The sequence below is a fragment of the Papio anubis genome, chromosome 13, assembly GCF_008728515.1.
Source record: "Papio anubis isolate 15944 chromosome 13, Panubis1.0, whole genome shotgun sequence".
Classification (NCBI taxonomy): Eukaryota; Metazoa; Chordata; class Mammalia; order Primates; family Cercopithecidae; genus Papio; species Papio anubis.
In genome coordinates, this window is record NC_044988.1 from 51280515 (window position 1) to 51304532 (window position 24018).

Below are 24018 nucleotides of genomic sequence, written 5' to 3' on the forward strand. Positions count from 1 at the left end.
AAAGTTCTCCAAGGAGGGGTGAAGCAGCTGAAGATTTCTTACCATTTTTCCATGAGGATAGTTGCCAATCTGGACCTTAATAGAGGCTGAGAATCAGGGTCAGGACTTGCTAGATGGCTATTTACCAGGAACAAGAATTTATAAGAATTTGGATTCCCTGTATAAGATTAGGATGACAAACTACAATTAGGTTATTTTGCCCTGACTTTCGAATTCATGGAGTTGTAATAATAAAATATATATTCATTTGTGCCTAGCTTCTTTTGTGCAACCTAGTGTTTTAGAGATTTATTACGTTATTTACTGTATCAGCAGTTTGTTCTTTTTAATATCATTGTGCCGTGTTACTTTGTATGAATATACCACAATTTGTTTATCTATTATGCTGTTGGACATTTGCATTGTATCTAGGTGTTAGCTATTATGAATTAAGCTCTATTAGGGTATTGTACATGTGCTTTGTGTTTATATGCACAGATTTATCTGAGTATGCACTGAGATGAATTACTGTGTGACACAGTAGTCTATGTTTTATTTCAGTAGATAATGTCAAAGAGTTTTCTAAAATGATTGTAAAAATGTTCCCTCCCACCAGCAAAATTCTCCACATTTTCACTGACACTTAGTATTCATTATTTTTTACTTAAGCATTCTGGCGAATGTGTAATTATAATCTTAGTTTGAATTTAATTTTCATTTTCCTGATGAGTAATGAGAGTAATGTAGTTGAGTTCCTTTTCATATACCTTTGGTTTGAATATGCTACTTTGTGAATTGCCTGATCATCTCTGCTATTTTAAAATTTGGATTGTTTGCCTTTTCCTGATTGTTTTGTAGGAGTGTATTATGCGTTCTGGATATAAGCCTTTTACCAGATTCTTGTATTGTAAATATTTTTTCCAGTCTTTGGCTTGCTTATTCAATTCTTAATCATGATTTTGAGAAACAGAAGTTTTTAATTTTAATGTAATTCGGTTGATTTTTATATTTGTTGTCATTGCTTTTCCTGTTTAAGAAATCTTTGCCTAAACCTAAGTCAGGAATATATTCTGGTTTTTTTTTTCCACACAAGTTTGACTGCTTTAATTTTAGATTTAGATCTAAGATCAAATTCACATTTATATTTAAGAATGGTATGAAGTAAGTCTCAAGGTTCATAATTTTTCCATATAGAAAACCGGACATTCTAGTGTCACTTATAGAAAATTCTATCCTCTTTTGCACTAATTAGGTGACTATATTGGAGTGACTGTAAATATGTGGGTATATTTCTAGGTTTTCTTTTCTGTCCATTGGTCTATTTGTCTAACATTGCCCAATTAACTCCTCAATTGATGTAACTTTATCCTGTCTTGAAATTGGGAATATAAGACCTCTAATGTTGTTTTTGTTATTTAAGATTATCTTAGCTTTTTTGGGAAGTTTTGTTTCTGTATAAGTTTTATGATCAGCTCATCAATCTACACCAAAAAAATTGCTGACATGTTGATTGCAACTATATTAAATTTATAGATCAATATTTAGTAATTTGGCATCTTAATATTGAACTTTCATAAGCTTTCTAATGGTTTAATTATTCTTTAGTTTCTCCAAATAACGTTTCAAAAATTTTAGAAAAGTCTTGTATGTCTTTTACTGCATCATTGCTATGTGAATTTTTATGCAATTAGTCATATTTTAAATTTTTATTTATAATTGTTTATTATTGGTATATACAAACACAAATAAATGTTCTGTGTTAGCCTTGGATCCAACCAACTTCCTTAATCCATTTTTGAATTATAATGGTTTATAGATTATCTTGAATTTTCTACATACAATTATATTATATCATCTTAGAATAAAAATTTACTCTTTCTTTCTGTATTATCACAATAATCCTTTACAGAAAGTTGACTTTAAAACTCACTGTTCTAATAATAAATTATTCAGATTGTGAATTTGAAATCAGAGCCTTAGGTTTGGTGGGATTTTTGTTTGGTTTATATTTTGTTTGTTTGTTTGTTTTTGTCTTCCTGAGATACATTTTATGTCTACAGTTGGCTGGCTATTTGCAGTGAAGCTCCATACGTCCCACATTCATTCTTCAGAACAACTTGGGCAAGTTCTCATGGTGAAAGTAGAGGTGCAAAGGTAAACAAGTCCAATTATGTAAGTATGTGCGAAGTCTCTGTGTCCTGTTCACTAATAACACATGGTCAAACCTTATTGCGTAGTGAATCACAACATTAAGGGCTGAGTAAAATTTCCTGCCCAGACTTGGACAGTACTTGAAAGTTATATACGAAAAGAACAGATATAAAGAGGGGGAAAGAATTTGGGCTGAAATTCAATCTATCACACTTTTCAAACCTAATAGCTCATATTTCTTTTTGTTTGATGAGTTAGTTCATCAGTACAATGCTGATAGAAAGATTGATAGTAAACATTTATGTCTTGTTTCTATATGTAATATGAGGGATCTGGAGAACATTTTTGATGAATATAAAATTCTAAGTTTACAGTTTTCTTCTTTTAGCTCTTCAAGCATTTTTTCCTACTGTCTAATGAACAATCTGTATTAATTTTAGTTTCATTCCTGTCTTCATAAGTGTACCTATTCTCTGTTTTTCAAAATAAACTCTTAATTTTAGAGCCATTTTAGATTTACAGAAAAATTATGAAGAGAGTACGGAGTTGCCATTACCCCCATAAATGCAGGTTTTCCTATTATAACATTTTACATTAGTGTGGTATATTTGTTACAATTCATTAAGCAATATTTATACATTACTATTAAATATGTGCATATTCTATTCCGATTTTGTTCATAATGTTCTTTTTTGTTCCAGGATTTCATCTGAATACCAAATTACTTTTGGTCATCATGTCTTCTTAAGCTCCTCTTGGCTGTGACACTCTCAGACAAGAATTTTGATAATCTTGTTTTTATAACTTTAACAGCTTTCTAGAGTACAGTCAGATATTTTCAAGGATGTCCCGCAATGAGAGTTGTGTGATGCTTTCCCATAATTAGACTGGGATGATGGGGATACATGGAGGGAAGGCACAGAAGTAAGGCGTGGAGGTAAAGCATTGTGAAAAAACTATTTTATCACAGTATGCCAAGTGTACATAACATTGTAGATGTAAACTGTGATTAGCTGGCTGAGGTAGCAATTGTCGGATTTCTTTACTGTTAAGTTATTCTTTTTTCTCCCTTTTCATACAGCACCATTTGGAAGCAAGTCACTATGCATAATTCACAATTGAGTAATAAAGATTTATGCTTCACCTCTTTGAAGGTAGAGTATCTACATATATCATTTGACATTCTTCTCTATTTATTCACTCAGTCATTTATTCATATCAATACGGATTCATGGATAATAACATGGTAGTTTATACTTTGGCTTATAATACAATACCACTTTTTATTTTATTGTTCAGACGGTTCCAGCTTTGGACAATGGGAGCTCTTTCAGGTGACTCTTAGTCTCTTTGACATAATATGTCATTGTGTTTAGTATGTTTGTTTCACTTTTTAAACTTTTCTTCATTTTCAAACACTATAAGATGCTAAAAACTCATCTTGCATATTAACTGTCCAAATCTTAGAATTAGGTATTTCTCTAAGAAGCCCTGATTCCTTTTGTTGGTAGTGTGAGTCTTCCAACTTTGTTCTTCTCCATTATTAGGTTGACTATTTATTTTAGGTCTTGTATTTTCTCATATAAACTTTAGAACAAATTTTCTACTTTTTCCATTAAAGCCTTTAATATATTAATTATAGTTAATTTTAATTCCCACTCTGATAATTCCATTATCAACTTTATATACTGCATCTGGTTTTGATACTTTTTTTCTCTTCAGAATCTGTTCTTGCCTTTTGCCATGTTTAAAGTCAGACATGATATATCAGGTAATAAAAACTGAGGTACACGTTTAGTGTAAAGTTTTTTGTTAATCTGGGTGCTTTAAACTGTATTTAATGTTTGATGGGTTATGCTTAATGTGTATGTGTCTGCAGGTGTCAGAGGTTTCAGATTCCTCCAGTGTCCTTATTTTTGTCTCACTGGTTGACCTGGGCTTCCCTCAGTATTCCTCCTCAAAGAATCTTTGTCTCACAATTCTTTTAGCTGAAATACAATGTTATTATTTTAGAGCCCTGCTTTTTTGGTGGTAAGTTGTGAAGGAGAGGAAGCATTCTAAAATATTAATATTAAATTTTGCTATTTTATTGGGCCAGTGCTCCTGGGCTCTGACCTTCACAAGTGTTTCTTAGATCCCTTCTTTCACTGTGCATGAAACAGGAAGGCTAAAGAGGGTTGGAGTGAGAGTAAGCCCATTCCTCCAAGTAGGATAAAGCTATGGCAAAGCTTTATCTTGTGGACAGTAGGCATTTGTAATAGAAGAATGCTGTTAGCTTATTTCTTTTCCTTTCTTCTGCTAGTGCCACAGAAGGATCTTTTTCAGCTCTTCACTGTGAGGTCCTGGTAGGGTTCCCGGAGGTAAAACACACAATGTTCCACCTGCCCTTCCACACCCCCTGCCCATTGCAGCCTCAGCAGTTTCTCACTCTTCAACTCATCTGCAATCAGTCATCAACATTTCCTCAAAATGATCAATTAAGTGTATTTATCAATTTGTGGCTCCAGTGGCTTTCACTCCAGGTAAGATTTGCACTGTGACTCTTGATTCACCTGTCTCTCTACAGTTTGTGGTGATAAATTATCCTGCAAACTTGCTTCTCTAATGAGTCTGAGAAAACTCATTGATTTTCAAGTCATTCAGGTTTTTCTTAGGTGTAGGTATGAGAGTCACAACTTGCAAACTTCATGTAGGAGCTGAAGTCAGAAGTCTTTATTGCTCTAAAGATTTTGTAGCACTGTTTTCTAGCAATTTGATTATGGCACGACTTAATGTGGTTTTCACTGTGTTTATCCTCCTTGGAGTTTAGTAAAATTATTGAATAAGTAAGGTTGGAGTTTTATTTAAACTTGGAAACCATAGATGTTATTTTCTTCAAAAATTTTATGCTTCTCTTCCCTTTTTCTTGTATTCTAAAGACCCATATGTTAGACCACCTGATATTACACACACTTGAAGCTCCGTACAATTTTTTCAGTCTTTTTTTCTTATATTTGCAGTATCTATTCAAATGTTAAATGTATCCAGTAAATTTTTTATTTTGCTTTTTTTTCCACTCTAGAAGTTCTACTTTGTCCTTTTAAAATAATTTTTATTTTCCTTTATTATTTTCTTGTATAATTTTACAGTTTGAGCACATTAAACATATAATATTTGTTTTAAAGTCTGTCTGTGATAATTTCATTGTTTGATTTTCTACTGGATAAGGCTCACATATTTCTGCTTCTTTTCATCATTATACCTATTTTACGGGAATCGCAATATTTTGAATGTATGTTGCTGTGTGTTAGGTCTGTTGTCTTCCTTTAAAATGTTGGATTTTGTACAGGCATGCAGCTGTTACTTGTGGATCAATTTGATTACTTCCAGGCTTATTTTAAAGCCTTTTCGAAGAGCTCATTTGGAATAGTTCTTACTCTGGGGATGGGTAATCCCTATTACCATACCATAGTTCTTTTCTGGTTTCTACTGAATGTATTGAGTGATCAGCAAATGTTCACTCTGGCTTTCCAGAGCTCAGATGGCTCACAGCACTATGCAAGCTCAGAAGTTTTTAGCTTTCTGCTTACTAAGGGTCATTTTATTACTCTTAAAGTTCCACCTCATCAATGCATAGATTAGTATTCAAGGGGATCCCTATACAGATTTCTAGGGCTTGTTTCCTTAGTAATTCCCTCTTCTCTACAGCATCTCCCCAGTTTTTAGTCATTTCACGCTCCCTCAAATCTGATCCCTGTTTTCTCAACTCAACAAATCCACTGTGCTCTATCTGTCGTCCATTTAATATAATGGTTAAGCATGGTTAAGAATTTGCCTCCAGATATAAAGCTAGTGGGATCCTGGGGCTCACCCTGCTTGTGTGGCTTCTCTCAGTGACTACAGTCTTCTGCTGCTTGCTGTCCAAATTCTAAAAAAAAAAAAAAAATTTGTCCTATATTTGTTCAGCTTTTTAATTGTTTTGGTGGGAAGGTAAATTCAACCATTTTACTTCATAATGCCCACAAACTAATTTTTACTTTATGTGCTGCTGAAGTGAACACTCTAGAAGCTAATTTTAAAATCAAGCTTAAGTAAAAATAAAGTAATTGTTGACCATCAGCTAAGTATTTCTTCACTATATGAGGTTCTATCTTAAAGGCGATTTTCTCCCTAAGGTAAGAAATGAGATTATGAAGAAAAGTGAGTGGTTGTAATCTCTTTTCTTTTTCCTTTTTAAATATGGTCTCTCAAATTTAAACAGTATCTCTTCACTTTGATATGAAAAATAAGGACATTAGATCCTTTACCTCATGCCCTTATTTATTCCATTTTATATGTTTTATAACATTAACTTTGATTATGTAGCCACAACTTAAGAAATTATCTTGTATCTGTTCTCTATTTAAATGGAATCACATGTCATCTACAATAATTTTATCATGGCTTTCCGTTCCACTATTATTTTGACTTCTTATTTACCTTTTATTTAGCTCAAATTTGTCAGTCCTAGGGTTTTGTTTTGTTGTTTATAAGAAGGATTCATGCTGTATTACTCATTATTCATTGTTTTATATATATGTATATAAAACATTGATGGTTTCTATGGTGATGCCAATCTTATTTATCTCTTGGTTAATTAATTTCTTTTTAACAGCAGCTTAACTAAACCTCTTGATGTTGTGTGTCTGATTTTACTTTTTTTTTTTGAAATACTGTACTTTTGATTTACAGATATAGTTCTTCACTGTAGGAGAACTTATCATTAGTATTTAAATGTATCTCTGATTTCATTTGATGACTTTTCTACTTTAAACATAACTGTTTTCATTAGGCTTATCTAATTCTGGATTTATCAGGCTCTCTCTGAATGGCCTAATTGATTTGCCTTCTTTATCTACATTGGTTAGAGTTACTCCAATCTTTTTCTCTATGATGAGTTCCCAATTTCAGAAGTAACTAAAGTTTTGGCTGTGTTTATTGGTCAGTTTGAGATTATTGTTCTTTAGTGATTTTCTATGTTTTTGCAAGTCTGCAATCTCAATTAAGTGTACCTTTCAATCCTATGCTTAAAGTCTAAGCTTACTAAATTAGTCATACCAAATTGTTCTACATTTTGAAGTGATTGGGTATAACTCTTGATTCGTGAACATTTTCTTCAGTGCTGTGCACTTTGTCTACCTTTTGCATACTATGCTCTATTGTTCTTTTTTGATACTTACGAAGCAGAATTACCACACCATTTTTTTTCTTATATTGCTCACTTTTGGGCAGTAGTTTTCACATTCTCTCTTCTCTGAGGCAGTATTGTTGAATTTCTACCTTTGTTCACACTTTTTTTTACATCTCTCAAGAGAGAGATAAAAACATTTCCTTGAAATAAACATTAAATTTTAGGTTGTTATTTTGTGCAATATTCCCCCTTCTATAGCCTAATGGTGGTGGACTGTGGAAAGACTTTACCGAGAAAACATGAGTTGAAATGTAAGCATTTATTTTTAGAACGTCTTAAATCCATTCTAATTGTTTTTGTTTGTTTTGTTTATTAATGTCCTGTACCAGGATTTAGTTCATCTAGTCTGGGGGGAACATCCCATAACTGTGAGAGAACATTTTCAAGTCATCAGTTATTTCTGTAGCTTTGTGTGTTAAGTCTAAGACTACAGTTTTGTCAAGGAAACATAGTCTCATGGTTTACTTCTCCCCCTTCTCTAACTCTCTCCAGCTTTCAGAACTATTCCTTTATATAATTATGTTAAACATATAAAAAGATTGGTTTTCTGAAAATGGCACTTGATTGTGAAACAAGAGTTCTAATTTGAAAACCTGCTTTTGACACTAGCTATGCGACCTGCAGCAAATTTCATTCTCGTCTGGAAAATTTTTGCACAGGAAGGTGGTGAGAGTAAAGTGATTTGAACAATATGCTTTCCACAGTTTAATTTAGCTGTAGTATTCCATAACTGTGAATTTCTGGACCTCCTGAGCAATGGCTAAATATAAAGTTGGCTCTATAAAAATTTATGTGGGTAAAAAATTTGCAAAGAAGTAAATATAATATTCATATGTATTATCTGCACGTATAGGTGTCTGAGTACGTTCAGATACCCTGTAGCAGCCTTAAATATTGGAGTTTTTATTCATATAGATATAGAGACAAAATTAAGTGGGAAACTAAGGAATTATCTGATAATTTAGTCTCGCTAATAGTTTTACCTTAAATGTAAGCAAATGGGCTTTGGAGAATATTACTATGTAAAAAAGCCACTTGAGTTTCCATGTTTACACAAAGTTGATGACTACAAATAAGCTAATAGACAATGTTTGGTTAGGATAAGGAGCAAGCCAAACTACTTCATAGTCAGATAATTTTTGCCTTGATTGACATCTGTATACCTCTTTCTCGGCATTTTGCTTCAGGTTTTAAAATGGATTTCTCTTTTTACTAGCCTACTGCTTTAGAGTGATGGACACTATGTTGTAAATGAATCCTTTGTGTGGGTTCTTTTCAGTTACCTTGAAAAAAGCTGCACTTTACTTTGCATTTAGGAATAATAAAAAGAGGGATTTGGGAACTTGCTTTTATCATTTGGTAGTGGCATCATACAATATTCCCAGTCTGATCATGCATGAGTGACTTAAGTGGAAGATTTATTATGGGGAATATTTTCCTTACTTAAAACACTCTATTCTTACAGCAAAAGAGTAAGATATGGTTCTATTTATAAACAACTGAAGCATAATATCTGCAATACATCATGTAAAGGTATAATCACTGTCAAAGTGCCAAGGTACCATCACAGAAAGTGACTGCTGTAATTGACAGAGATGGTGATCAGGCTCCAGAACCATTTGCCGATTGCATATTCATGATTCCACTTTGTAATATGCTACAGTTCCTCTGTGAGTTATTCTAAATGGATGTTTAAACATCACTAGACTGACACTATGTATTTTGAAATTTGCAAGTCTAATCTTTAACACCTTTCTTTCTGCTTTGTCTCAGAATGTCTAACTCATGAAATTGGAACTTAGCTAAGGGCCTGAATAGGAGGTTTGTATGTATCTGCCATTGTCACAGTACAGTCAGATAAATTCAGCTCTTTTTTTTGAATTCAGTCCTTAAATTCTTTTTGCAACCTTAAAGTAAACATTGGCAGTCAGTTAAAACTAACTTCTAAATGCAATGGTTCTCTTATCAGCCCCTTTACATGGCAAATTTTATTTTCTTTTATTTTTGAGACAGAGTCTCACTCTGTTGCCCAGGCTGCAGTGCAGAGGCACAATATCGACTCACTGCAATCTCCCCCTCCTAGGTTCAAGCTACATGGCAAATTTTTTAGTCTCTCACTGAAAGATGCTTATATAGCTGTGAGTAATAATTTTCTTAAATATCATGTACCTCGTAGAATCATCTCTAGTGTTTTAAACCTATGTGCCATGCGGTGTTTCCCCTCATTTTGACAAATTGATTTTGGAATGTATTGAGAAGATCTATAAATTATCCTCAAATAAATAGAATTTTTACTTCAAAACTTAAACATATCAGCTCTTCCATGGGAATAAAATGCAAATAGTAGACAGAATAAAATATAATATGTCCCAATACTGAACTTTAGGTTTAATTTATTTTCTTCACTATAGTGAGAAAACAGACTGCATTTATAAAGAAGTTCATAAATAATACAAAAAACCTCTTTAGTATGCTGTAGTAGAGGCAAAGAGGAGATGTGGAAAGCCAACAATGCATTTCATGGCATTCAAAGGAAATGGGAATCAAGTTTTGTGTTTTTTCTAAATTAGTGTATATTCAAAAGTTCATTCATGTTACCAATTTAATGTAATACATTGCAGTTCAGGTTGGTTAATAAGTTTCAAAAGTAATATAAATTAAAATAAACACATACTTCTATTAGTTTCAAATTTTGATGTAGTATTTCACAAGTGCTTTAAGTCTCTAAGAATGCACATAAAAATACATTCATTGTTTAAATATATATTTTATTAAAATACGATGTAACTATATAAAAGTATAAAGTATAAAATGATATATACAAAAGAGTATAAATCAAGAAGGCAAAGCTCAGTGAATCTTCATAAAGTGCATAAAACCAATAAAACCATAACACTATGTATTTTTTAATTATTTTATAAAATAGGTTATCTGACTCAAGAAACTAAGGATAAAGGAATATTCTAAGTAGTCTGTTTTTCCAAATTCCTTTCACTTAGCATGACAGTCAAGAAATCAGGTTGAAATCTTCTCCAGGCTAATTTTAGAGTAAAAAATGATACTTCTCTAGGTCATTTGTCTGTGAGAGACCTGGACTTAAACCAAGCCAATAGGCTCTTCTATCTGGCAGTCTGGCAAAGCTATGTTGATAGAAGCAATTACGGGTGAGTCATGTTAACCTTAATGAAACTCGAGGGATAATCCTGAAACCCAAATTATAGTTTAATTTCTACAATTACAATTAATCTCCCCAATTAGGTGGACATTTTAATGTTCATATTTTCCTCCATAGCCGTATGCAGATGCTGCTTTCTCATCTTTATCTTTACATGCCATATGCACCTGAAAACTTCTATAATTATTTCAAAAGCACTGAACTCCATCTTTTGCTGGAAAGACTATTTCCAAATTATTTGAATCAGAAGAAAACATTTGGAAAAATTCGTTTATGAAAGCAAGTTGATACCATCGGGAGGAAACTTCTCTTTCATTTCCTTTCTAGGACCTATTGCTATTTTTTGTTCATTTATTCATCCAAGAAACTTTTATTACATAGCCTTTATTTGCCTAGCATCATATCAGGTATGAATAAAATTTTAATAATGGCAGAGTATTTGATCTTATGGAGCTTGTAGCCTCTGTAAAGGTGTTGTGAAGGTTTCCGTTCATCCATTTACTCAACAAATAATCACTGAGTTTCTGTTATGTGCCACGCAAATTACAGGCATTTTGAATAAGACATTGAACAAAACAGACAAAATTCTTTTTTTAGAGCTTAGATTACAACAAAGGAGACTGATTATAAGCAAAGTATACAAATAAGCATGCAATGTGATACACTGATTATATTTTTGGTTTTAATTAATTATTTCACTAGATCCAAGCCTCTTTTAGTGTGACATTGCACAACAGTTGAATCTGAACTAGTTTTTACAGCTTGTTTTGGAAAATAGAATGTGATGAAAGTGACAGTGTGGTGGTTCCAAAGTAGGCCTCAAGAAGTCTTGTAGAGACTGGAAAGGATAGTGGGGAGGGAGGGAAAAGTCAAGATTGTTGGTGGGTACAAAAATATAGTTAGAAAGAATGAATAAGATTTAGTATTTTATAGCACAACAGAGTGACTATAGTCAACAATAATTTAGTGTATATTTTAACATAACTAGAAGATTGGTATTGAAATGTTCTTAATACAAAAAGTAAATACTTGAGGTGATGAATACCCCAATTAATGTGATGTGATTATTATATATTGTATGCCTATATCAGAACATCATATGTACTCCATGAAAGTATACACCTACTATGTACCTATAGAAATCAAAAATTAAATTAAAAAAATATATATGAATTATTCATACTAAAAAAAAGCTTTGCACATTTCTACTCTTTCTAAATGCTACCTCTGCCGTAAGACCTAGCTGTAAGGTCTTCTGGACAGTTTGGTCATTCTGGACCAAACTGTTCCCACCCAACCCCTCAGTAGACCTCAGATAATGTGAATTTAACTAAGATCACTGAGTTAATACTAATCATTTTTATATACCATTAAGGCTTTGTGATTATTTGTTATGCAGAATTTTTAGGGCAATATATAACTGGACACATATAGAACATAAAACAATGAAGATTTCACAGGAGAAAAAAGTAAATCAAAACATAACAGTCAAAACAATAGTAAAGGAGAAGAATAAAGTTGGAGGACTGACACCACCCAACTGCATGGCTTACTATAAAACCTCAGTAATCAAGACAGTGTTGTATTGGCAAAATAATAGACAAATAAATTAATGGAACAGAATACAGAGCCTAGAAATAAACCCACATATGTACAGATAATTATTCTTTGACAAAGTAACAAAGGCAATGCATTGGAGAAAAGATAGTGTTTTCAAAAATGGTGCCACGGGACATTCACATGCAAAAAAAAAAAAATGAATCTAGACACAGACATTATACCTTTCACGAAAATTAACTCAATTTATCACAGAATTGAAATTAAAACACAAAACTATAAATCTCCTATAAATTAATATAGGAGAAAATCTATATGACCTTGGGTTATGAGATGACTCTTTAGATGTAACACCAAAGGCACAATCCATGAAAGAATTGATAAACTTGATTTCAGTAAAATTAAAAATCTTTGCTCTGTGAAAGATACTGTCAAGAGAATGAAAAGATAATGCACAGACTGGGAGAAAAGATTTGCAAAAGACATATCTGATAAAGGACTGATAAGATATACAAAAAGCTCTGAAACTCAACAATAAGAACATTTTTAAAATGGGCCAAAGACAGATACTTCGCCAAAGAAGATATACAGATGGCAAATAAGCATATAAAAGATGCTCCACATTATGTGTAAGTAAGGAAATGCAAATTATAACAACTGTGAGATGCCTCCACAGACCTATTAAAATGGCCAAAATCCAGAACACTGACAACACCAACTGCTGGCAATGATGTGGAGCAACAAGAACTCTCAATAGTTGGTGAGAATGCAAAATGGTGAGCTACTTTGAAAGCTAGTTTAGCAGTTTCTTCCAAAACTAAACATACTCTTATCATACGATCTAACAATCACACTGCTTGATATTTACCCAAAGAAACTGAAAACTTATGTCCACACAAAAGCTTGCACACAGATGTTTATAGCAGCTTTATTTATAATTGCCAAAACCTAGAAGCAACCCAGATGTCCTTCAGTAGACAAAAAGATAAATAAACTGTGTTACATCCAGACAATAGAATATTATTCAGAGCTAAAAAGAAATGAGCTGTCAAACCATGAAAAGACATAAAGGGAATGAAAATCCATATTACTAAGTGAAAGAAGCCAATTTGAAAAGCTGCACACTGTATGATTTCAACTGTATGACATTCTGGAAAAGGCAAAACTATGGAGACATTAAAAAGATCAGTGGCGTCAAGTAGTTGGGGCAGGGAAGGATGAATAGGCAGAGCACACAGGATTTTTAAGTCAGTGAAAATTCTCAGAATGATATAATAGTGGACACATGTTATTAATACATTTGTTGAAACCCATAGAATGCATAGCATTTTCTCCACAGAGGTGAGACTTTGACTATATTTTTAAAAATAATTACATATTCTTCATGCAAATATGTATTTGAACCGTGCTGAGGGAAAGCATTTCAAACTCCCCTTGGAATACAAATGTAGAACATTCAAAGGGTTACAAATTGTTCTGGATGTTTGAAGTATGCAATTAGGAGGATAGATGGAGATTGGAGGAAATAACAGAACTTAGCCTTGGAGTACAGGTTAGCGAACATCCAAAATCTGAAATGCTCCAAAATCTGAAGCTTCTCTTTTGTTTTACTTGTATTTGAGTTTCAGGGGTACATGTGCAGCTTTGTTATATAGGTAAACTTGTATCATGGGGATTTGATGGACAGATTATTTTGTCACCCAGATACTAAGCCTGGTACCCAGTAGTTACTTTTCCTAATCCTTTCTCTCCTCCCATCCTCCCACTTCTGGTAGGCCCAAAATGTGTGGTGTTCTCTCTGTGTCCATTTAGCTCCCCCTTATAAATGAGAACTTGTGGTATTTGGTTTTCTGTTCCTGTGTTAGTTTGCTAAGGATAATGGCCTCCAGCTTCATCCATGTTCTTGCAAAGGACATGATCTCATTATTTTTATGACTGCATAGTATACCATGACATATATGTGCCACATTTTCTTTAGTCTTCTATTGATGGGCATTTAGGTTGATCCCATGTCTTTGCTATTGTGAATAGTGCTGCAGTGAGCATACACATGTCTTTATGATAGAATGATTTATATTCCTTTGGGTATATACCCAGTAATGGGATTGCTGTGTTGAATGGTAGTTCTGTTTTTAACTTTTCAAGGAATTGCCACACTGCTTTTCACAATGGTTGAACTAATTTACACTCCCACCAACAGTGTATAAGAATTCCCTTTTCTCTGCAACCTTGCCAGTATCTGTAATTTCTTGACTTTTTCATAATAGCCATTCTGACTGGTGTGAGATAGTATTTCATCGTGGTTTTTATTTGCTTTTCTCTAATAATCAGTCATATTGAGATTTTCTCATATGCTTGTTGGCCACATGTATGTCTTCTTTTGAAGGTGTTCACATTCTTTGTCCACTTTTTAATGGGGTTGTTTGTTTTTAGCTTGAATGTTTAAGTTTCTTAAAGATACTGGATATTAGGCCTTTGTCAAATGCATAGGTTGCAAATACTTTCTCCCATTCTATAGGTTATTTGGTTACTCTTTTGGTAGTTTGCTATGCAGAAGCTCTTTAGTTTAATTAGATGCCAAAAGTTTTTGCTTTTGTTGCAATTGCTTTTCACATTTTTGTCATGAAATCTTTGCTCATTCCTGTGTCTAGAATGGTATTGCCTAAGTTGTCTTCCAGGTATTTGATAGTTTTCGGTTTTACATTTAAGTTTTTAATCCATCTTGAGTTGTTTTTTCTATGGTGTAAGGAAGGGATCCGGTTTCCATTTTCTTCATATCAATAGCCAATTATCCCAGCACCATTTATTGACTAGGGAGCCTTTCCCCATTGCTTGTTTTTGTCAGCTTTGTTGAAGATCAGATGGTTTTAGATGTGTGGCCTTATTTCTGGGCTCTCCATTCTGTTCCATTTGTTTATGTTTCTGTTTTTATATCAGTACCATGCTGTTTTGGTTACTGTAGCCCTGTAGTAGAGTTTGAAGTTGGGTAGTTTTATGACTCCTGCTTTGCTCTTCTTTTCTTAGGATTGCCTTGGCTAGGGCTCTCTTTGGGTTCCATATGAATTTTAAAATAGTATTTTTCTGGTTCTGTGAAGCATGTCATTGGTAGTACAATAAAAGTAGCATTGAATCTGTAAATTGCATTGAGCATATAGTCATTTAAATATTAATTCTTCCTATCCATGAGTATGGAATGTTTTTACATCTGTTTGTGTCATCTCTGATTTCCTTGAGCAGTGTTTTGTAGTTCTCATTGTAGAGATCTTTCACCTTTCTGGTTAGCTCTATTCCTAGGTATTTTATTCTTCTTGTCACAATTGTGATGGGATTACATTCCTAGTTTGGCCCTTGTTTGGCTGTTCTTGGTTTATTGGAATGCTAGTGATTTTTGTACACTGATTTTGTATCCTGAAACTTTGCTGAAGTTGTTTTCCAGCTTAAGGAGCTTTGGGGGTGAAACTGTGGGGTTTTCTAGATATAGAATCATGTCATCTGCAAACGGGGATAGTTTGACTTCCTCTCTTCCTATTGGGATGCCCTTTCTTTCTTTTGGCCGATTGCTCTGGTAAGGATTTCCAGTAATATTTTGAAAAGGGGTGGTAAGAGAGAGAATCCTTGTCTTGTAGTTGTGTTCAAGGGGAATGCCTCCAGGTTTTGCCTATTCAGTTTAATGTTTATTTTGAGGTATGCTCCTTTAATACGTAGTGTGTTGAGAGTTTTTAACAAAGGATGGTAAATTTTATTAAAAGTATTCTCTTTAATGAGATGATGATGTGGTTTTTGTCTTTAGTTCTGCTTAAGGGATAGATCACTTTTATTGATTTGTGTATGTTGAACCAATCTTGCATTCCAGGGATAAAGCCTACTTGTTCGTGGTGGATTAGCTTTTTGATATGCTGCTCAGTTTGGTTTGCTAGTATTTTGTCAAGAATTTTTGCATCAATGTTTATTGAGGATATTCGTCTGAAGTTTTGTGTGTGTTGTGTCTCTGCCAGGTTTGGTATCAGGATGATACTGGACTCATAGTATGAGTTGGAGAGAAGTGCCTCCTCCTCAGTTTTTGGAATAGTTTTAGTAGGTATGGTACCAACTCTTCTTTGTACATCTGGTAGAATTCAGCTGTGAATTCATCTGGTTCTGGTCATTTTTTGGTTGGTAGGCTATTTATTATTGATTCAATTTTGGAACTTGTTATTGGTTTGTGTAGGGATTCAATTTCTTCTTGGTTCAGCCTTAGGAGGGTGTAGTATCCAGGAATTTTTTCATTTCTTCTAGAATTCTAGTTTGTGTGAATAGAGGTGTTCATAATAGTCTTTGATGGTTGTTTTTAGTTCTGTGGGGTCAGTAGGAATATCCCTTTTGTCATTTCTGATTGTGTTTACTTGGAAATTCTCTCATTTCTTTTTTATTAGTCTAGCTAGCTGGTCTATCTTACTATTTTTTCAAAAAAACATCTCTTGGATTCATTGATCTTTCTAATTTTTTGTGTGTCTCAGTCTCCTTCAGTTCAGCTCTGCCTTTGGTTATTTCTTGTCTTCTGCTAGCTTTTTGGTTGGTTTTCTCTTTCTTCTGTGGTTATTTTAGTTGTGATGTTAAGTTGTCAATTAGACCTTTCTAACTTTTTGATGTGGGTGTTTAGTGCTACAAATTATCCTCTTTACACTGCTTTAGTTGTGTGTCCCAGAGATTCTGGTATGTTGTATCTTTATTCTCATTAGTTTCAAAAAACTTCTTGGTTTCTGCCTTAATTTCATTATTTACCGAAAACTAATTCAGGAGCAGATTGTTTAATTTTCATGCACTGTATGGTTTTGAGTGATTTTCTTTGTCTTGAATTTTATTTTTATTGTGCTGTGGTCTGAGAGAATGGTTGGTATGATTTTGGTTCTTTTGCATTAATGAGGATTATTTCATGTCTGATTGTGTGACTGATAAAATCTGAAGGTTTTTGAGCACTAACATGATGCTCAAAGGAAATGCTCATTGGAGCATTTTGTGTTTTAGATTTTTGAATTAGGGATGTTGAACCAGTAAGTACAATGCAAATATTCCAAAATTCAAAAGAATCCAAAATCTTAAAAACTTCTTGTTGCAGGCATTTGGAATAAGAGATACTTAACTTGTATCTGTGGTGATACTGAAGTTAGATAATGAAGAACATTGTAAACCATTTTAAAGAATTATAAATATTATAGTACCTAATGGGGAGAAAGAGGAAGATTTTGAACACAAGAGTGACACTCTGAGTTGTATTTAATAGTGTGGAGCGTGGACACAGGAGTAAGTGAAACTTGAGACATGAGACACATTGAGAGGCTATTTCAAGACTCTTAATATGGAATAATGGATATGTAGACATTATCCATAGGAAGGAATATATTTATGCATGAATTTTAAGGCTATATTTGTTTTAACCTCTTACTGAGTATACTTTCCCTAACTCAGCTCTAGACTTATGGGTCTCTCTACTTTTCCTCAATATGGGAGATATGTCTCTAATTCAGAGTCTTTATATAGGCTGTAAATCCTAATAACCATGTGGCCTATACTCTCTCCTCCATTAAAGTATTTCTTACATCTTATCTTCTCATTAAGTCTTACCTTAGGTCTTAAATTAAAGTTGTACACCACCATTTCCTACTATGGTAGTTTCCAGTACTTTTTCAAAACATTCTGTTTTGCAACTTTAAAAAACTATGCACATTCCTCTGTTAGCATGTGACTTCAAGTGCCTCACTGTAAGAGAAACAAATATTCTTGTGCCAGTGATAGTGGATTTGGCGATGTGTCTTACTTTGGACAATGGACTGCAGAAAGACATAATGTATATCATATTCTAGGTTAATCTTTGAATATTCCTCTGAAATATTCAGTTTTTATTTTTTTTAACTCTGCCATTCGTATAGCATGGATGCTAAAATAAAGAAGACATGTAGAGAAGAACAGCAAACTAGAGCTGTTATGATCTAATTAGTTATGAGAGAGAAATAAAACTTTATTCTTATATCCATTTGTTTTACTAAAATATAAAGAGATGTACATTGACTGATGTAGAAGTATGTTTCTTTCATAAGAAAAATCCTACAAAACATGGAATCAAATGTGGTCTTGAGTAAGCTCCTGTTGAACACTCAAATTATGGAAAGTCATGTTATCCTGTGACAGAACATTCAGTAAAACAGTCACCGTAGTATCTAGTACAGAAAATTTAGTAAAACTGTCACTTGTCATATGTCACCTAAGGAAGATAGTAAGTTGATGATTACTGGGCTTCACATAGTTTCTGTCAGCTACATCTGATTGGGTATTTAAAAAACAAAAACTCAGAAAACAATTAACTGGCCAGTAAGCATGCTGAAAGGGAAAAGAGAATCCAAAAATTTCAGTAGCTACAGTATGGAAAGATGCAAGTCTCATAATAAAAAGGTAAGAAGAAGTCAAGAAATGCTTTGAGAAACCATGACAAATTAAGACAACCTTAAAGCAAAAGCCAACTTCAGGGCATGCCAATCTTATTATTTGCTATAGCCTCTGAATAATTTCAGTGGATTCATGATAAATCCTTTCAATGGGCTAAAATGTCTTAGTGAAAATAAAGCAATGGTGAGGTTCTTTCACATTATCCTTATAAATTAAACATAATGAGAATGAAATTTATAGAACATATCTTTAAAATACTCTATATTTTTTGATGTGTCTATTGACATGTGGAAGAAATTGCCATCAAGTAGGTAAAAAGCCAAAAAAAAATCTTTTTCTAGTGAATTGCACTGCCAAATGAACCATCAGCTAAAAATGAAAGACTGTTATTATCAAATTTTAAAATAACTCTTGGATTCCTAACCTTCTACAGGCAAAAACAGGTTGAGACATTTACTTCTCCCAATGGAGGATATATTCTCCTTTCCAGATGTGGCCGAGAACGATACTGAAATTAAAGGGAAGAGGTAAGATTCAAAGAGAATGGATGGAGGTGCTCGTCCTACAGAGGAGAAGTTTTACTTTGAAGAAAATACTTTTCATCCAGTATACAAAACTCTTGTATTTCTTGGTTTCAGAATTTTTACGTAGTAGTAATGGCAATGTTCCCCCTATTTCCTTTTCTCAAAGAAAGTATCTATTGTCATAAATATGTCCTTGTTTCTCCATTATATCTTGAGAATAGAGACATAACTTTCCATTTTATTCATATATCTTTAAGGAAAGCGATATGTAAAACATAGAAACTATATTAAAATTGTGGACATTAAGTGAATATTAAGATTGATACTGTAGTTAGGTGACATTTTGAGGCATCTTTCTTAGGGATGGGGTGAATAATGTTGAATAAAAAGGGAAACTTAATATGCATTACCAAGACAGTAGATTCTAGTATATTAGAGTATTAGATAAGACTATGCATGAGAGTGTTGCTCCCATTATATATACTCACCTTACCTCACTGTAGGAATACTGTATTTGTGTTTCTTCCTTTTCTTAAAAAATGGCATTCTTTCTATCTGGATACTGAAATTAACCAGACATGTGGAGCAGAGCCAGAGCTGACTTCCCACTGCTGCAGATCATTTCAAGTGAGAGTGAGAAGTATTTTTTTTTCTGTTGTAAATCATTGAGTTTGTTAAAGTTGTTTGTTACCACAGTAAGAACTAACACACCCACCCAATTCCAAACTCCATTTCTCACAATTCCTTTTAATTTGATGTTTATTTTATTTTTTATTAATGTGATTTTTTCTCCTAGTACTTATTACTTTTGACATGCAATATAAATTACACATTTATAATGGTTATTGTGAACTGTATGCCCATGTTATTAGCATATAAGCTATAAGAAGTCAGAGATTCTTCCCCATTTTGTTTGGTAATATATCTGGAGTACAAAAAGCAAAATATGGACTTAATTAATATTTGTAGAATGAATGAATCATGCTGTCATAAAAACTGTGGCAGATAAATGCAAGGGAAAAAAATTGGAATTACTCAAGCTCATCCTGTAGAGGTAACCTATATTAAAAATTTGAAAATTCTAATACATAGCAACAGTTATCTCGAAAGTTTGGTGTTGGTAGAGGGATAGACAAATAGATCAATGAAACAGAATAAAGAAACAAAAAATAGATTCATACTGTATGCTTAACTGATTTTTGAAAACAGGTACAAAGGTAATTAAATAGTAGAAGCATGGACTTTTCAAGAAATGGTGCTAGAAAAAACATACGTCTAGAGGCAAAAAAGAAAAAAAATGATATATTTGACATAATATTCACAATTTATTTTTAAAAACTCAGTGAATTGTGGATTTAAATGTAAAACATATTCTGAGACTTTGCTGAAGTTGCTTATCAGCTTAAGGAGATTTTGGGCTAAGACGATGGGGCTTTCTAAATATACAACAATGTCATCTGCAAAGAGAGACAATTTGACTTCCTCTCTTCCTATTTGAATACCCTTTATTTTTTTCTCTTGCCTGATTGCCCTGGCCAGAAATTTCAATACTATGTTGAATAGGAGTGGCAAGAGGGGGCATCCTTGTCTTGTGCCAGTTGTCAAAGGGAATGTTTCCAGCTTTTGCCCATTCAGTATGATATTGGCTATGGGTTTGACATAAACAGCTCTTTTATTTTGAGATATGTTCCATCAATACCTAGTTTATTGAGAGTTTTTAGCACAAAGGGGTGTTGAATTTTATCGAAGGCCTTTTCTGCATCTATTGAGATAATTATGTGGTTTTTGTCATTGGTTCTGTTTATGTGATGATTACATTTATTGATTTGTGTATGTTGAACCAGTCTTGCATCCCAGGGATGAAGCTGACTTGATCATGGTAGATAAGCTTTTTGATGTGCTGCTGGATTCGGTTTGCCAGTACTTTATTGAGGATTTTTGCATCGATGTTCATCAGGGATATTGGCCTGAAATTTTCTTTTTTTGTTGTGTCTCTGCCAGATTTTGGTATCAGGATGATGCTGGCCTCATAAAATGAGTTAGGGAGGAGTCCCTCTTTTTCTATTGTTTGGAGTAGTTTCAGAAGGAATAGTACCAGCTCCTCCTTATACCCCTGGTAGACTATGACTGTCAATCCATCCAGTTCTGGGCTTTTTTTGGTTGGTAGGCTATTAATTATTGCCTCAATTTCAGAATTTGTTTTTGGTCTTTTCAGAGATTCAACTGCTTCTTGGTTTAGTCTTGGGAGGGTGTATGTGTCCAGGAATTTATCCATTTCTTCTAGATTTTCTAGTTGATTTGCGTAGAGGTTTTTATAGTATTCTGATGGCAGTTTGTATTTCTGTGGGATCAGAGGTGATCTTCCCTTTATCAAAAATTTTTTATTGTGTCTCTTTGATTCTTCTCTCCTTTCTTCTTTATTAATCTTTTCAAAAAATCAGCTCCTGGATTCATTGAGTTTTGAAGGGTTTTTCATGTCTCTATCTCCAATGGTTCTGCTCTGATCTTAGTTATTTCTGTCTTCTGCTAGCTTTTGAATTTGTTTGCTCTTACTTCTCTAGTTACTTTAATTGTGATATACTGTGTTGATTTTAGGTCTTTCCTGCTTTCTTCAGTGGGCATTTAGTGCTATAAATTTCCCTCTAAACACTGCTTTAGCTGTGTCCCAGAGATTCTGATATGTTGTGTCTTTGTTCTCATTGGTTTCAAAGAACATCTTTATTTCTGCCTTCATTTTGTTATTTACCCAGTTGTCATTCAGGAGCAGGTTGTCCATGTAGTTGGGCAGTTTTGAGTGAGTTTCTTAGTCCTGAATTCTAATTTGATTGCACTGTGGCCTGAGATACTGTCTGTTATGATTTCCGTTCTTTTGCATTTGCTGAGGAGTGTTTTACTTCCAACTATGTGGTCAATTCTAGAATAAGTGCTATGTGGTGCTGAGGAGAATGTATATTCTGTTGATTTGGGATGAAGAGTTCTGTTTGGTCCAGAGCTGACTTCAGGGCCTGAATATCCTTGTTAACTTTCTGTCTCAGTGATCTAATATTGACAGTGGGGTGTTAAAGTCTACCACTATTATTGTGTGGGAGTCTAAGTCTCTTTGTAGGTCTCTAAGAACTTGCTTTATGAATCTTGGTGCTCCTGTATTGGGTGCATATATATTTAGGATAGTTATCTCTTCTTGTTGCATTGATCCCTTTACCATTATATAATGCCGTTCTTTGTCTTTTTTGATCTTTGTTGGTTTAAAGTCAGTTTTATCAGAGACTAGGATTGCACCCCCACTTTTTTTTTTTTTTTTTTTTTTGCTTTCCATTTGCTTAGTAAATCTTTCTCCATCCCTTTATTTTGAGCCTATGTGTGTTTTTGCATGTGAGATGGGGTCTGCTGAATACAGCAACTGATGTGTCCTGAATCTTTATCCAATTAGCCAGTCTGTGTCTTTTAATTGCGGCACTTAGCCTGTTTACATTTAAGATTAATATTGTTATGTGTGAATTTGATCCTGTCATTATGATACCAGCAGGTTATTTTGCACTCTTCAAGGGGAACTATAAACCACTACTCAAGGAAATGAGGAAACAAACAAATGAAAAAAATTCCATGCTCATGGATAGGAAGAATCAATATTGTGAAAATGGCGATATTGCCCAAAGTAATTGATAGATTCAATGCTATCCCCATTAAGCTACCATTGACTTTCTTCAAAAAATTAGAAAAACTACTTTAAATTTCATGTGGAATCAAAAAGAGCCCATATAGCCAAGACAATCCTAAGCAAAAAGAACAAAGTTGGAGGCATCATGCTACCTGAATTAAGGCTACAGTAACCAAAACACCATGGTACTGGTACCAAAACGATATATCGACCAATGGAATAGAACAGAGCCCTCAGAAATAACTCCACACATTTACAAACATCTAATCTTTGACAAACCTGACAAAAACAAGCAATTGGGAAAGGACTTCCTATTTAATAAATGGTTCAGGGAAAACTGGCTAGCCATATGCAGAAAACCAAAACTGGACCCTTCCTTACACCTTATAAAAAAATTAACTCAAGATGGAATAAAGACTTAAATGTTGGACCTAAAACCATAAAAAACCCTAGAAGAAATCCTAGGTAGTACCATTCGGGATATAGACATGGGCAAAGACTTCATGACTAAAACAACAAAAGCAATGGCAACAAAAGCCCAAATTGACAAATGGGATCTAATTAAACTAAAGAACTTCTGCACAGCAAAAGAAACTACCATCACAGTGAACAGGCAACCTACAGAATGGGAGAAAATTTTTGCAATCTACCCATCGGACAAAGGGATAATGTCCAGGATCTACAAGGAAGTTCAACAAATGTACAAGAAAAAAACAACCCCATCAAAAAGTGGGCGAAGGATATGAACAGACACTACTCAAAAGAAGACATTTATGCAGCCAACAAACATATGAAAAAAAGCTCATCATCACTGGTCATTAGAGAAATGCAAATCAAAACCACAATGAGATACCATCTCACACCAGTTACAATGGCAATCACTAAAAAGTCAGGAAACAACAGATGCTGGAGAGTATGTGGAGAAACAGGAATGCTTTTACACTGTTGGTGGGAGCATAAATTAGTTCAACCAATGTGGAAGACAGAAATTAGTTCAACCAGTGTGGAAGACAGTGTGGCAATTCCTCAAGGATCTAGAACCAGAAATACCATTTGACCCAGCAATCCTATTACTGGGTATATAACCAAAGGATGATAAATCATTCCACTATAAGGACACAGCACACATATGTTTATTGAAGCACTATTCACAATAGCAAAGACTTGGAACCAATCCAAATGCCCATCAATGATAGACTGGATGAAGAAAATGTGGCACATATACACCATGGAATACTATGCAGCCATGAAAAGGATGAGTTCATATTCTTTGCAGGGACATGGATAAAGCTGGATACCATAATTCTCAGAAAACTAACATAGGAACAGAAAACCGAACACTACA

General features: G+C 33.7%; 1 long non-coding RNA gene across 1 annotated transcript; it reads left to right on the forward strand.

Annotated features, from left to right (window-relative positions):
- The first annotated feature begins 1643 nt into the window (after positions 1–1643).
- Positions 1644–20306, forward strand: LOC108582386. The gene is made up of 3 exons (XR_002517556.2): positions 1644–3067; positions 3212–3284; positions 18925–20306. It is a non-coding gene; the product is annotated as an uncharacterized LOC108582386 (long non-coding RNA).
- Positions 20307–24018: the final 3712 nt, after the last annotated feature.